Source organism: Vigna unguiculata, chromosome 9 (genome assembly GCF_037176805.1).
Source record: "Vigna unguiculata cultivar grain cowpea cultivar isolate G323 ecotype 2 chromosome 9, ASM3717680v1, whole genome shotgun sequence".
NCBI lineage: Eukaryota > Viridiplantae > Streptophyta > Magnoliopsida > Fabales > Fabaceae > Vigna > Vigna unguiculata.
This window is the reverse complement of record NC_140800.1, coordinates 44,951,521-44,968,435: the sequence shown is the minus strand read 5'-3', so window position 1 is coordinate 44,968,435 and position 16,915 is coordinate 44,951,521. Positions and strand designations below refer to the sequence as shown.

The following is a 16,915-nucleotide window of genomic DNA, read 5'->3' as shown; positions in this document are numbered from 1 at the left end:
ATATATAAATAAGTGTGAACTTCATAAAATTACAGTTAAAATTTATGATGATAAATGTTTTTCATTATTTTATAGTTGAATTTGTATAGTAGGTTGGGACCTAAGAGGAAAAAAAGTACAAGAAGAATGGTACGCCAATATATGATTAGAAATTTGATTTGTATGAATGAGGGTATTGAAGTTGTAAAGTTGTAAAGTTGTAAAAGAAAGTGATGAATCGACAAAAATGTGATTACCTACGAAGATAGTCATATGTATAAATAGATTGATGTTGCTATGAAAAGGGTAGAGTGGTGGTGATTTCTATATAAAGAAAATTGTTATTAATCATAAGAATAATAATAATAATAATAATGCAAAAGAGAAAAGATGAAATAGAAAGGACATAAAGTTGAAGAAAAATTCTCCCCCGTGGTGGCAGCAAAGTTTAATGCAAGCATGTGAACTCCTGCATTCAACTGTCAACTCATAACATTGCATTGCATGTGTTTGTACTATCAACTCAATAATTCTTTATCCTTCTTCCACGCTCCTTTTCATTATTCTTACAACTAATAATAATCTCACTTTAAATTGCTATTTCGATACCAAAAAAATGAAAAATAGACCCACCAAAACATGTTTTTACGTCAATAATAAAAAAAAATACTTTAAAAATCACTTAATATCATTTCAATGATATATATGTTAAGTATTTCGAAAGATGATCACTCGACATATATATCACCAATGAGATATAAACTCAACTCACACATAAGAAATTGATAATATTCTTATCCAAAAATTTTAAAATAATAAATTTATGAGTCTTCAACTTTATATGATGCTCAACTCTTTAATTTTACTAAATATAGGACTTGAATTCACGTTTAGATTCCCAATAATAATATTTAAAATCTTCTTCATATCTTATATTCATGAATATTCATGAGATACCATCACACCAAATACACACGAAATATTTTCACAACTCACAAATAAAAAAGATGAAAAATATCTTAAAAGGGAATCTAATAACCTTTTCCTTCTCTAAATTCATTCAATTGCAATTCTAATATATGAACCTTGATAATTAATATATAAAAGAAAACAATAAATTGTTTACTTTCCTCTCCATTTAGTACATATTTTAATAATAAATCTCTCACAGGCCGGACTTTTCTATTTAAATAAATCAGAAAAATAGATTTAGACATAATTTTGACATAATAGAGGATTATAAAAAGGTATCAGAAATGGAACCTGCAACTCTCCATCCTTGGTGTTGAAAATGGTGCCAAAAGAGCATGCAATGTATTGATATTATTTCATCACGGCCTATGAGAAATGGGTCGTGTTAAATCTTTCACCTTTTCATTTTTATTTAATTTTTGTGCAAATTTTCTTAAATACTTCGTGGAAACATGGGAAACTGCGGGCATGCTTCTTCTTCTCACTATTCTACCTATTTCCACTTTCACAACTGTAAATATAAACGACAAAATATATTTATTCATTCCGACTTTTAGTAAAATCGTACTCCATATTTCTTTCTATTTTCTATCTTACGTCATTTAGAAAAAACAAATTAAGTGAAGTGTGAGTTATGAATTGAGAAAGGTACGTTGATAGAATAAAAAAAATAGTTTTTTTAATTAATAAAAATTATGCAGGACAGATAAAGATGAAGGATGTTGCATGTAATCAGTGTGTGTGAAAAATGAAGAATGAGCAAGGCAGTGCGACGCTTTCCTCATATATTAAAAACACGCCAGCAAGTTAATTAATTACTCATAAAGCTTGTTTAGAGTATAATATCAATACAAATTTTATCTTATAATCTGATTTTGTGGGACTGAGTTAGATTTAAAATTCTTTTATTGACATATTATTAAAGTCATAGTTAGAACCTATTCTAGTCAGATTTTTCATTTGTTTAGCCTATTGTGTCATCCACTATCAGATTACCTATTAATATCTAATTTCATACTCCAAATCTATATACTTTAGTTTGAAGTACTTTCACTAAATCCATGCATTATCCTCGATATATTCGATATATATAGAATGCAAAGAAAAAAATATGAAGGTGTGGGAAAATAATTTATTTTGTTTTCTATTTTGATTTTTGTTTATGTTTTTTGTTGTTTAATTTGCATTTTTAATTTGTTTTTGAAAAAAATTTAATAAAAGATATTTACATTAGATTTTAGGATTTGATTCGATAACCGGAACGGTCATAAATCTAAAGAAATAGGAGTTATGTTGATATGAGTGGATTGTTTCTATGATTTACTAATTGAGTTGATTTTGAGAATTGTTTCATTAAATCTTTTCTAAAAGAGTTTTTAGTTGTATTAGCTTTTAGCTTTAATGAAAAGGATAAACCATCATGTACCATTCCTAATTTTTTTAGTGACTTGCTCATGTTGTGTGTATACTCTAATATCATTTATTTTACATCTTAAGTGAATGTGAATGATCTGATATGATTGAGGCATTTCTTATTTCTAGATACTTGGTCAAATAAACTTACTTTAATATTAATCCATTGGTAGTCCCTTTAAGCCTTAAATATCTTTTTCTTATATGAGCTTAAAGAGAAAAATATCATGTTTTCCCTCATCTTAGGAAGCTAGGAAATTATGTTAAGATTGCTTGGGAAATAAATGGCAAAGATGAGTACCTCACTCACAAATATAATAAAAATGACAAAAAGAAAGAAGAAAAAAATGATGAAAGAAGTTTTGAAAAAGAAAATAAAAAAGTATTAGTTTTCTCAAAAAAAAAAAACAACAAACGAAAAATATATATTTTAAATTATGCTCCATTATTTTTTTATATTTATTTCAAAAATTCAAAAATCTTAAAAATTTTCTTACCTCCTTTGAAAAGTTCCTATGATCTTTTGGTTGTATATTTTTTGAAAGTTTGTAAATGTTAAAACTTTGTTAAATATTATGAGTGTTTACTTGTATTGATAGTTTAAGTCAAAATATTTAAATGAATTTTAGTGAAAAAATATACATTTTAATCTTAAGTGATATCTTTCATATTTGATTCTCAAATAAATTTAAAAGGTTAATTCATGAATGAAAAATATAATTTTTCTATTTGTATATACACAATAAATTAATTCATGTAGTACAACGTACATATAAAAAAAATAACACATAACAAAGTTTTGAAATTATTAAATTTTTTTCAGAAGTGTAAAACAATAAATATATATACTTTCATTTAATATTTTATGAATAAGAGTTAGACACATTATTTAATATTTTTTAAAACTACTAAATTTTGATAAATTTTTTTATAACATGAAGTGTCATCTTTTAAATAACTTTAAAATATTGAGAATAAGAAAATGAAAAAAATAAAAAAATCACTTAGAAGATACAACTTAAAATTGTATAAGAAAATTGTCAAAATTTAATAAAAATAATAATTATTGATATTAGAAATAATAAGTGTGTAGAGAGAAATGGGCCATGGTGTCTATGGAAAGGGCAACAAGGGGAAGTTCTTAGCTCCCTTAAGCAGCCATAGGACCCCCAAGACGGTCCTAAGCTAATTTGATTTGTCCCCACAACCCCACATGAGTCTGTTTCTAAATCTACCACTTACTTTTCTCCCCAAAGCTATCCATAAATACCACCACCTTCCCTTTTCCCTTTCACAACCTTTCTCCAAACAATGGCTCTCAGAAAATCAACTAAACTCCCTCAACCACCACTCATCAAGCAAATCCTCAAGAGGTGTTCCAGCTTAGGCAGGAAAGACGATCATGGCCTTCGCTTGGACGTCCCCAAAGGTCACTTCGTTGTCTACGTCGGAGAAAACAGAAGCAGATATATTGTCCCTATTTCCTTCCTCAATCGCCCTGAGTTCCAAACTCTTCTCCACCAGGCAGAAGAAGAGTTTGGCTTCGATCACGATAAGGGTCTCACCATTCCATGCCAACAACACGTTTTCGAGTCTCTCACCTCCATGCTCCGATGACGGACTTCACTTACCATTTTTCCTTTTTATAAGGACCACAAAACCAAGCTGCTTCACTGCTTCTCTGACTTTCTCTTCTTCTCTTCACCCTTTCTTTCTTTATATGTATAAACCAGGTTTGTATTTTAGAGCATCAAACAATGTTGTTACTATCTCCTACTTTAGATTGTAAATGTACTAGAAACCACCCATTTTTCCCACAGAGGTGAACCATCCAGTAATGTACCCTGTTGGAGAATTAATTAAGAGAACCCATATATTATTATCTACATATATATACATACACATATATGTCTATGTTGTCTCTCTACAACTCTTCTCTTCCATTTCTCCTTTCTCTCTCTTCTGCAACATCTTCCTATAAATATGCACTCTATATGCTTTTCAATGTTTACACACATGAACACATGAATAATGCTCTTTGTGAGTGAAACAACTTTTGTATTTTCAGTCAATAAAAAAAATATTACGATAAAAAAAATTCAGTCTATCTTATATTTCTTTTATAAACAGTTATATTACAGTAAAAATTTATGAATTATCGATTAATAAAAATTATCGCATAATATAATTTATGACGATAAAATAATGTAACCTTTTAATATAAGTAATTAATGAACTATTTTACTGGTTAGCACGTGAAAACTAGTTAATTAACTCTAAAGCTACAAAATATCTCTATATATGGTGAACAATATTTGAGTGGCGTAAAAAAAATATACCTTATCAGTATAATATTCGTCCAAGGTTAGATTTTACTATTTTATTTGATGCATCATCCGTGTCTGCTCTAAATAATATACGCCACACACACGAACAGTTATGACCGTTGAAACTTTACAATCAGAGATCACTTTGATCGGACTGTTTTATCACGAGAAAGAGAATTTTAATAGTAAAGTTTACATTCTTTCTTCCCTTAAAAATTTTGACAGTAATACAAATTTGTTCATAAATTAAATTTCAAAAACATAAAATAATACTGTGAATACTTTGTTACACGAACCAATTGTTCTAACTTTATATTGGAGAGAGACTATATATTCATATAAAATATTATCTATCTTGAATGCAAATTTTTGTGATTTTTTTTATCTAATATGATATTTAGTTTTTTTTTTTTATTTTGAAGGTTTATTTGTGGTATTGACTGTTGGCGAAAATGTTGAGATAAGTGATATAAAAAAAATATGAAAGGCACATGATTTGAAAAGAGAGGGTCCCTTAGCACACGGAAAACCAAACTGTAAAGTAGGAAATTGAAGAAGGCCCAGGGTTTCACTCTAACCTGCGGGCCAACATGATGACTACCATACCTACACTACACCCTACACTGTTATCATATTCACCTCCTTATATTGTTAATATTCATTTCTTCAACCAATATATATTAAGCAAAACCTTATAAAATAAGTTAAATACTATTTTAGTTCATAAACTTGAATATGATTAGATTTGGTTTATCAATTTTAAAAATAAATTGACATAACTCATTTAACTCAATTATATTAAATATTTTGAATATGTTAAATTATGTTACATACTAATATTTAAGTTAAAATATATCAAAAGAGTATGTATAAAAAAACTTAAATGTATCTAGACATATCAAAAAATTTAATGCAGTTATATTAAAAAAAATTATACTTATTCATTTTTTTTATCTTAAGAATTAAAATATATAAAAAGTTTGGGAGAATAAAGAATTCTAATAATTTAAGAGTTAAAAACATATTTAACCAAAATCAATTACTTTCTTGACTTAAAATTATATTTTATTTTTTTGCATTTTACTTTCTAAAAGATTAAATAAATATTTTTTCTATCTTTTTAGAGTGTTCATTTTTATAAAATCTATCCAAACTAAACCTCAAATTAATAATGTTCGAGTCGTGATGAACTTGGTTTATTGATTTAAGATTTTGAATTTAGTCTTATGAAAATATAAAACGTGCCTAGAAGAAAAACACTGCATTAAAAAGTATAAGAGTAGAAAGGCTTTAGTAAAGATATTTAATTTTTACATGTTAAATATTATATATTGATATTAATATTATAATTTCATTTTTTACATATTAATGGTGTAAAACATTATTTATTATAAAGATTTTGTCTTGATTAACCAATAATAAAATGATTTTTAAAATAATGTTTGCTGGAACTCTATAAACCTATCATGTATATTAGTTTCATAGATAATTTTAAAATTTGTTTACGTTGTTGGTATACGGACTAATTAGTCGTAAGTATATTTTTAATATATAAGTGAAAGTCAAAAACTGGTAGTCAAAAATTCAAGTGAGTCAAAAAATTTTATGTTAGATAAAAAAAATAAAGTTAAACATTATATAAGAATAAATATTCATAACACTATTATTTTAAGATTTTGGATGTCAAAGTGATGTCAAATATCTTATATGTGTAATCGGTGTCAAATTATTTTGAATAAAAAAAATAAAAGATGTATCTCTTATATAGTATTCTTGTATTATCACTTAATTGGAACACCTCATGGGTTTATATATTTGAATGTATGAAGTACCATTAATTGCAAGTTGTTAGGGAAAACATCAACATGAAATACAAATAATAGCTTTTGACATGTACGCACATTCGTTTCGTTAATCAAATTATTTGCTTGTTTAAAAATATTAACTTTCTACAAATATTTTTTAGATATAACCATTAAAAGTTAAACAAAAGGAGTTGTGCATTAAAAAAACTAAATCAATCTTGTGTGTTGTGTGTGGCAAAAAAAAAAAAAAAGAGAATTTTATGGAATAAGAACAAGATTGTTTTGGTGGAGCAAGATTATATATGAGAGTAGTAGAGGTTATATAATGGGATTACGTCACATGATTTGTCTGGATTTTTGATGGGATTTGCATTAAATATGACGTAACTTATACATTACATAATTTTTTCAACATTTTTCTACAAGTGTAATATATGAGTGAGGTAATAAAGAAGTGGTGTTCAGCCAAAAGTCCTAATTTAAATAAGCATAACCATAAATTAAATATTTATTAAAAAATAAAATAGATATCTTTTATTTAACATCTTAACTCAAGACTTTGTGTTAAATATAGGATTATGAAAAATGTTTTTTCACACCAAGGAAGGTTATGTTTGCTTATAAAAATTTAATGTATTCACACATTAACGAGTGATGAATATTTGTATGTTTGTTGTTGTTTATTTTTTTGATTCACATAAATGTATGAAGATGAATATGAAGAAGAGAGGTGTTGAACCATCTTCACTTAATCGATAAGATTTGTAAGGAAACAAAGTAATATTACTCAAATGACCATTCTTTTACTCTTTCTACTTCTGCTTCTGCATCTTCCAAATTTTGTTCTTACAAAACACTCCATTTGATTGTGAATATGGAAAGATTTTACTTTGACTTTATTTTTTTATTCTCATTTTTTATTCCCTAACGTGGTTTAGGATAAACTATTGATTCTTTTAAAAGAAATGATAATATTATATTAATCAATAATTCACACTAAATTATGTTAGAGAATGAAATATAAGAATAAAAAAAAATGTAGTTGTAGTATCATTGTTTGTGAATATAAGCGTTCGGAACCAATTCTCAAAATTTTTACATATTTTCATAATCGATTATAATATGTATATTAATTTCCATAACTAATTATAGAGGTTTTAATATTTTAATATTTTAAGAATTGATTTCTTGAATATATTAACTTTGTAGAATCTATTCAATGGCTTTTGATATATTTAAAATTAATTCTTCTTTGTCAAAGTAGATTATTTAGTTTTAATTTGTATATGTATTATAATAATTATTGTTATCATTATATTTAAATTTATATCACATGTATTTTCAAGAATAATTTTTTTTTTAAATCTATTGTATTCATCAAATCATACACAAACTTTCATTTCAAATAATATTATTTTTCTCTTGATCCAAACAGCACCACCTCTCAAATTCATCCATTAATTCTCTCAAATCCTCTCCCCAGTCAAAACATATCCTAAATGATTGACAACTTACTTTTTAAGGTATTTAATCATTAAAAAAATCAACTTATATATATATATATATATATATATATATATATATAAATAAAGCATGTAAAAATTTTATGGAGTCTCAAAATTAATAGTACCCTTAGATTATATTTATTTATTTTATTATGTGAAGGAGAAATTCATGTTTATATTTATCTTTACGAGATAGAAATATACTCACATGCTTATACAGTAGTATTTTTAAATGTTAACTAAATATTTTGAAAAAATAATTACATTAAAAGGGAGATAATATTTTAAGAAAATTGAGTTTTAAAAATTAATTTATTTTCTAATATTAATACCAAAGAACATGAAATAACAAATAACGATAACATAAATACATTAATATTAAATAATTAGAAGCATACTCAATAGTTATCTTCCAAACTATTAAATTTTTATATGAAATAGTATTTTCTTCTCATTTTTTATTTTAGTGCATTTAAAATTTTAAGAATTCAAAATAAACATAAAGATGTGATGTCTTAATTCAAAATAAACTTTAAGTTATTGAAGCATTAATTGGTTTTCATCTACTTAACATCGTATTGTGTAATTTTAGTCAATTTTTTTAATAAATATTTAATAAATTGAAAAAGGTTTTGTAACTCTCGACAAATTTTTATCAATAAAATGTAACTTAAGACAATTTTTTATCAATAAAAGTTAAATCTTTTGTAATATATGTATCGGTAAAACTCATAAAATTTATCAATAAATTATAACTTATATTATCAAATAATATATCTTATAATTAATTTTTTCAATAATTTATAATTTTTAATAAGTCTTATAAGAAATATTTATATATATATATATATATATATATATATATATATATATATATATAAAGGGAAGATGAGGAAGAAGAAAAGGAGGAGGGAGAGAAAAAGGAGAAGGAGAAAGAGGAACATAAACCATGATAATAATGACACATTAACACCCTGACTATGGTGGTCGCCAAAGAGAACTAGAGACGATGATCGTGAACGAGGTGGTGATGACAACAATTGTGGAAGGCGATGAAGAGAGGAGAAAGAAGGTGAAAGGAAAGGAGCAAGAAGTAAGGGAAAAAATGAAGAGAAGGGAAAAGAAAAAGACAAAATCACAATATTTATAACAACTAAAATTCATCAATGATTGTAGATGGATATTTAATAACCATGTATCAATAAATTTTTTATTATCAATAATTACTGACGAATATCACACTCTATTAATAAAAATGATTGATAATCATTTTACTAATAAATTTTTAATTGTGAATAATCCGTGAATAAATTCAAAGACAATTTTTTGCTATCACTAACTTTTTTACAGTAATTACACGATCTTTTAATATAACTTGAAAAATAAGGTTAATTAATCTCCAATCCTATTTGCCTCTTAGTTACCTTTAACTGATATATTAGTATAAAGTTCTTAAATTATATAGAGAGAGTGTTAAAAGTTAAAATTATTTAAAGATAACAATTAAAATTAATACCAATTTTTAAACACTATTTACAATATTGTCTGACTAATTTCCTACATAATTTCGGTTTTATCAATTATTTTATAATTTTGTAGAATAAAATTCAAAATAAGGAAATATTTTAGTTACATATAGATAATAATGACATTTGAAATTGTTTTCTTTCTACCTAAAAAAACCGTTCTGTTGTTAGGCAGATAAAATATTAATAATCTCACCAAAATAAGCCCAAACATCTACATATATTGTTAAAAGTCTATAATGCCCGAAGAAGTTCGTCCATTAATTTCCTTATTTGTGATGATATCTAGAGTAATTATTTTTATTTAGTTTAAAGATTTGTTTTAAGAAGCTTATAAAAATGTTGTAATTATAATAAAAACTGAAAATTATAATTGTGAAGAAATAAAAGAAAAATTGTTGTAATAAAAAAAGGACAAAGGGTTAGGCTCCACCCTCATCAGGTTGATATTTGTAGAGGCAAGTTCACATGTTCTCTTATTAGAATCACTACTTTATCATCCCATTGCCTACTTTATCTTATCCCTCCCCTGGCCCCAAATTCTATTGCGTGCAACTTCCAACTTCATATTGTAAAATATATCATCAATCTTTGGTTCAGATATTTTTCTGTTTAGTTTATCTTTTATACATTTATCATAAAGAAAATAATCATAATTGCTTTTTAATTATTATTTTTATCAGCTATAGTGCAAAGTAAATAATTCATTTTATAGAATAAATCAATAATTCAAGTTATTCCGTATGAGATAATCAATCGCCTATTACATTACATGCGCATAAACAACAAATTGTTTATGAATGAAAAAAATTGGTTCATAATTTTTCATGAATGAACTCTTATAGAAATCTTATGCATAATTGAAATTACTTATTCTATTTTGTTGGAAATCACATGTCAACTAGAAATAAAACGATTTTATAATATATAATCAGGATAGATTTCATCTTACAAAAGTTGATTTATAGCGTTGAGTTATGTTTAAAATCTACTTATTATCATGATATTATAGTCATGAATTAAAATCTATTCAGTTAGTATCTAGTATTAAGTTTAAGATGTATATATTTTGACGTGATAAGACATATCGGAGATCTCATATCAATTAGAAATAAACCATATATATGTGAAAAAATATAACCTATCAGTGGTATTAGAGTCGATGGTTCCGGTGACTGACCGCATAACCATAACCGAAATGGGTCACCATACACATGAAGGAAAATATATATCATATGAAAAAGGAAAAGAGAAAAAAAAAAACAAGGGACTCACCCTTGAGGTGAGATTATTGGGAATAGTCCAAATGTGACTCAAAAGTCTCACATTGGATAAAATAAACAAAATTAAACACTATATAAGAATAAAGACCCATTACATTATTGTCTTAAGGTTTCATAATCTTTCAATGACTATAACCATAACATATGAAACATAATCCTACAATTTTGATATGATAAAACATATCGGAGATCTCACATTAATTAGAGATAAAAACGTTTTCATATTTTATATATATATATATATATATATATATATATATATATATATATATATATATATATATATATATATATAATTGAGTCCTAATTTAATTTAAGTTCCTGAACATTCTAATGACTAATTAGTACAATTGGACTTGGACAAGCACATTTGCATAAAAAATACGCTTAAAAAATTTTGGAGCTTAATTTTTTGAAAGAGAAGAAGAAATTATTTATTTTCCTTTGCAGTCAAAAAATATCACTGTACCAAAACAAAAAATAATATTTGAATAAAATATGTGGTAACCTTTAAAATGGAGCAACTTATCCTCACAAAAAAAATAAAATTAAACCAATCGATGCAAAATAATAAAATAAAATCCTATATATAAAGTTTTTAAAAGAAAATAACAGATATAATAGAAAAATAGGGTGAAACTAATGTTATAATAGAACTCATAAAAAACGATAGATAAAAGTAAATAATTGATTGAAGTTTAGAAATTGAGTGAATGATCTGTGAAAATAAAATTAGGTAATATACTACCTTTATTAATGAGGTGGGTGGGTTTTAACAGGGGTAAGTGATGTATCGTGGTCATTCACCAGGTTACTCACAATTTTAGAGTGGCAAGCTCTGAAAAAGGTCCTTCTTATGTTCCTCATTCAACCTTAACCATTAAGACGATGTTTTTTTCATTAAAATAAATTATATAATTTTTTTTATCAAAAGTGTTATGTTTTAATTTAAGCATTAACTAATGTTATATATTTTATTATAAAAAATGATGTTATCATTTTTTGCTTTTAAAAATCCTAACCTAAAATTTGGTCATAACAAAAGCTAAGAAAGAATTCAGTTATTCTCATTTTACAGCCATATTTGTTGGGATTATGAACGAAATGGGATATTCATATTCATATGTATACAATCCAAGAATTGGCACATTCCTAAAGACCCTTTTGGTCAACACACATCATATCATAATAATTTGATCCATTAGAATCGATTCACGTTACATTGAATATATGAAATATGAGTACAAAAAACATTATGATGAAGTAGTTGGTGTAGTTTGAAGAAAAGAATGGCGAAGAGCAAAGAGGTGGTGCTGATAATGATGCATAATCCATTCTACATCGTTCAATATCGTCTTCATTCTTTCCCTTTTTTGTTACCATTCAAATCAATCACTCACCATCTAAACCATTCGGATTCTCTTTTAAATAAAAAAAAAAAAAATTTGTCTTATTACATGTGACATCAATCATCATGTGACAAAGGTCAAGTAGACCGAGTCATAATCGAATCGTGACGTTTGAACAAATACATTTTGAAGTAAAAAGAGTTGCGCCCTAACTAATAACTATAGTTTTTGACCTAGTAATAAACACTCGATCCTAATAATTGGTATTAGAGTCAAAGTCACACTACCGAGTCGTAATCGAGTCGTGGTATGAAATAATATAAAATCATTATATTTTTTTTACATATTTTTACTTCTTAATATACAATACCATTTTATTTCTATTTTTTTATCTCATGTCCTCTCTCAACTTAAGTTAAATTTGACTTTCATACACACTTCTTACACCCATTATTTTCCTTTATAACTGACAATGTCTCTTTTTTTTTTCTTTAACTCGTGATTTTAAATTCTTTTAATTTTAAAAATCTAAATATTATGTATAATGTTTATGTATCGTATAAGATAAGTGGATGTGGTTCTGATAATATACATTTAAATAAATTTATTACGTTACAAAAATACAAAACATACTAATTAAATATTAAGACACTTTTGACCTGACATACCTAATCTAGAGTCAGGTCTACTAGAATATTAGAATACAATAAATAGAACATACTTGAGCATACACTGTTCATTGATCATTATAATTATTGTATGTGTTTTAAGTATAGCTGATTTGAGAATCAAAGTTATAAATAATTGAGTTTTTCATTCATATATATAGGAGACTTAAGTGCTAGATGATTTCAGTCTAGAAGAGAACATGTGAAATTCAAAGAAATTGAGAAGATTGATATATATATATATATATATATATATATATATATATATATATATATATATATATATATATATATATATATATATATATATATATATATATATATATATATATATATATATAAAATAAAATAACAGGACAAACATTTGGAGATATATACATGTTTTACAATATTTATGGGCAATAGATTCATTCACATGTGGAATATTATTGTAAATATATGTATGAATTCGTACGTTAATAATATGTCGTTTTTTTATAAAAGAAATATGAAAAAATAGATACTACAAAAATTTTGTAAACATTAATATTATCTTTTATATTGATAGATTTTATAACTATGATAAAAATTAGATATTACATTGACAAAGAATTGATGTAATATTTATTTTCAATATCAGTTAAAAAAACAACTACTATATCCAAACCATTTTAATTGTCTTTGTAATTGTTATATAAAATAAATATTGTAATGTTCTCTATATAATTGATATAATAATTGCTTTCATTTAAATAATTATATGATAGGTGACATCAATTATTCTGTGATAATAGAAGTTAAGCTGGTTAGATTACAATGAATTCAAAATGTTTGAAAAGTTACATTCACAAATAAAAAAAGTTATACCATAACTAACAGTTATAATTTTTAATCTTGTAGTAATCACTCGATTCTAACACAATAAATCAATAAATCTCCATATCTTTCCTCTTCTCAAATGTTGTATCAAATCCAAAAAATGTTTATATGTATTTAATATTTAATGTTGAAGTCATAATAATGATATTAATTGACCTTAACTATTTTTATTTTAAGATCTCATATCTACTTCTTCCTCCAAAATAAAAATATTGTGAGATCTCATTTAATATACTAATGTATATCAACCAACAAATTTTAATTATTATATTTAATAAATTGATCGTTACCAGAATATATAATTATTTAATTAAATAAATTCACCTTTTTGCTATAACCATATGATAACATTCTAGAATATTTATTGATAACCATTATATCAACCAAATGATAACAAAACTAATAACCATATGATAACATTCTAGAATATTTATAAATTTTACACATTTATTTAACCTTAACTTATACGTTGTGTTTACTTTTCCCTCTATCAATACAATAGATAGTCATAAACAGAAAAAAAAAAAAAAGTGGTCTCTATGTTTTCTAACCACCAAATACGTCCTTATAGCAAAAAGGTGAATTTATTTAATTAAATAATTATATATTCTTAATCATGTATATGCCTTTAATTGAAAATATTCATCATGTAAAAGTACTTTTACGGGTTTCTCTTCAATCATACATTTTAATATTAATAAAAAATTGTAAAATTCTTTTATAGGTCATACTTTAATGTTATATATATAAATGTTGGGCGGTAAAGTTTTATTATTTTCTTGATTTATTAAATTTCAAAATTTATCCAAATATAATAAATGAATTTCTTAGTATAAAAATATGAATTTTGTTCTTCTCAAATCATTCCAATTACTTAAGTTACGAGTAATAAATTGGCAACATATAAGTCTCATTTTCAAAATTTGTTAATGACCTTTTTCTCACTTTTTTTTATATTTTTCTTTATTATAAAACTAATATTTATGTATGTATGTAGCCTCGTGTGCATATTTAATATCTTGCTTTTTTTTTATATAGTTCCATACTTCAAATTAATAAGTTGATTTTATTAAGGATTAAATATTTGTTTTCTTTTTAAATTTTGACATAAAATTAAAATTAGAATTTGTCTATGTTATAAATTTTAATATTTGATATATGAATTTTAAAAATAAATAAATATAGGTTTCTAACTCAATTACATTAACTTCTTTTTTTTTCTGTGTAAAACGTGTTTTAGAATACCGTTAAGTTTTTTATTTTGTTTTGACACATTTTATTCAAATATAAGTTTTAAACATCATTTAATAAGCTAAAAAAAGTTGATATCATTAAATTAAAAAAATTATATTAATTCATTTTTAATATTTTAAGATCAAAATGTATCAAATTTTAGAATAAAAATAAATTTGATTTTTCATCTTAGTAAGAATAAAAATATATTTAACCATTTTATTAGTTTTGACATTATATTCAATATAAGGAGCTCCACATGCATGTAGGGGTTATAAGTTGATTTGTCTATGTGAAAGGTTTAGACAACAATAAAATTAAATAGTTAAATATATTTTTAGTCTTTGAACATTGACACGAAATTGGAATTTGTCATTGATCGAAACTTATATGTATTTTGGTTTCTAAACTTTAAAAATAAATGGACATAGTCATTTTAATTCAATTACATTAATTTTTTTTTGACGTATCAAACGCGTTTTATGCTACCATTTAAATTGTTTACACCATTTGACATATTCTCGCTTTAATATCAGCTGAGAAACGCATTGACATGTCAAAAAAATAGAGATTGAGTTAAAGTATTATATCCATTAATTTTTAAGATTTAGGGATCAAAATATATCAAAATTTTGAAGAAAAAAAAAACGATTTTCAATTTTAGATCAAAGTTTAGGTATTAAAATTATATTTAATCCAAAATTAAAAGACAATAAAAACTTTACTCAAATTTTCTTATACAACACATTTCAGAAGTAGGAGGTTTGTTTTATGAAAGCAATGTGAGTTATATCTGACATTTTTTGAAAACTAAACCAACCTACTTGTTTGTTATGGAACATGTCTTTCAAGTTCCGAGCTCGTTATTTATGGTGAATTTGACAAAAAGCACAAGCAAAAAAATGTTAATTCCGCAAGTGAACAGCAAAAAGAAGAGCTGTTCCAGAACAAGACATTGTTGGAATTGATATATTTCATACCCTTTTTTTTTTTTTTTATTAATCTTTGAGAGGTTAAGAAAATCTGGGAATTGCATTGAGGACTAGTCTTCCTAACTTGTTTGTCTTTATTAATATTCTTCAAGAAACACAGAAATTAAGGACGACTATGGCCCAAAACAAAGACTGCCCCACTAATGTAGGATGGTTTGTGTCGGTGCTCCCCAAAACATAGAATGGTATTTTATGAAATTGGTAATTTTGAATTATTTATGTTTGTAAAATAAATCCATATACAGGAAATTCATTGAGAATCTAAAATGAAGCTAATTTTCTGTTTGGCTAAACTTTTTCAAAAAGGAAGCTATGTGTATTTTTAATTAAATGTTAAATTTTTTTTTCTGAAAAAACAAAAACATTATAGTAAATTTAATTATCATAAAATACTTAAGAAAAGCTTCCCATCAACAATAGTAGGTATATTAAAAACTGTCCAAAAGGGTGCACCGTTTTATTTGCTAAATACTTAATATTACAGTAAATTTAATTATCATAAAATACTTAACATGGTACCTTTATCTAATTATCTTACATTGTTTACAAATTATTGTTTTGTTGTTTTATTTCAATTAATTTCTATTAATCTTTATCATTTTGTATAATCAGTTTAGTTGTTAATTTAACACTTAATTTTTCTATAATTTCTAAAAAAAATGCTGATAATTTAATTATATCTGTTCAATCAAGATAATAAAATTATAGTAAAAATGAATATAATTTTTTTTTTAAAAGTTTAAGTGTAAGTCTAAATTTTACATTGAGTAAAAATAAGAAGTTAAACATCATACAAGGATGAAGGTTCATAAATTCATCTTCTTAAAGTTTTGGATTAAGAGTGATATCAATCTGATAATCCTCTTTTGAAAGATCTAACAGTTTTAATCCTAATGGACCAAGAACTAAGATTAATTATTTTCCGTTAATTTATAAAAATAAAATAAAAGAATTTATCGTCAAAGTATAAATTTATGAAGTATTGTTAGTCTAAACAAAAATAAG

The 16,915-nt window shown here is 24.7% G+C and overlaps 1 pseudogene; it reads left to right on the top strand.

Annotated features, from left to right (window-relative positions):
• The first annotated feature begins 3,647 nt into the window (after window positions 1-3,647).
• Window positions 3,648-4,294, top strand: LOC114164533 (protein SMALL AUXIN UP-REGULATED RNA 51 pseudogene; annotated as a pseudogene).
• Window positions 4,295-16,915: the final 12,621 nt, after the last annotated feature.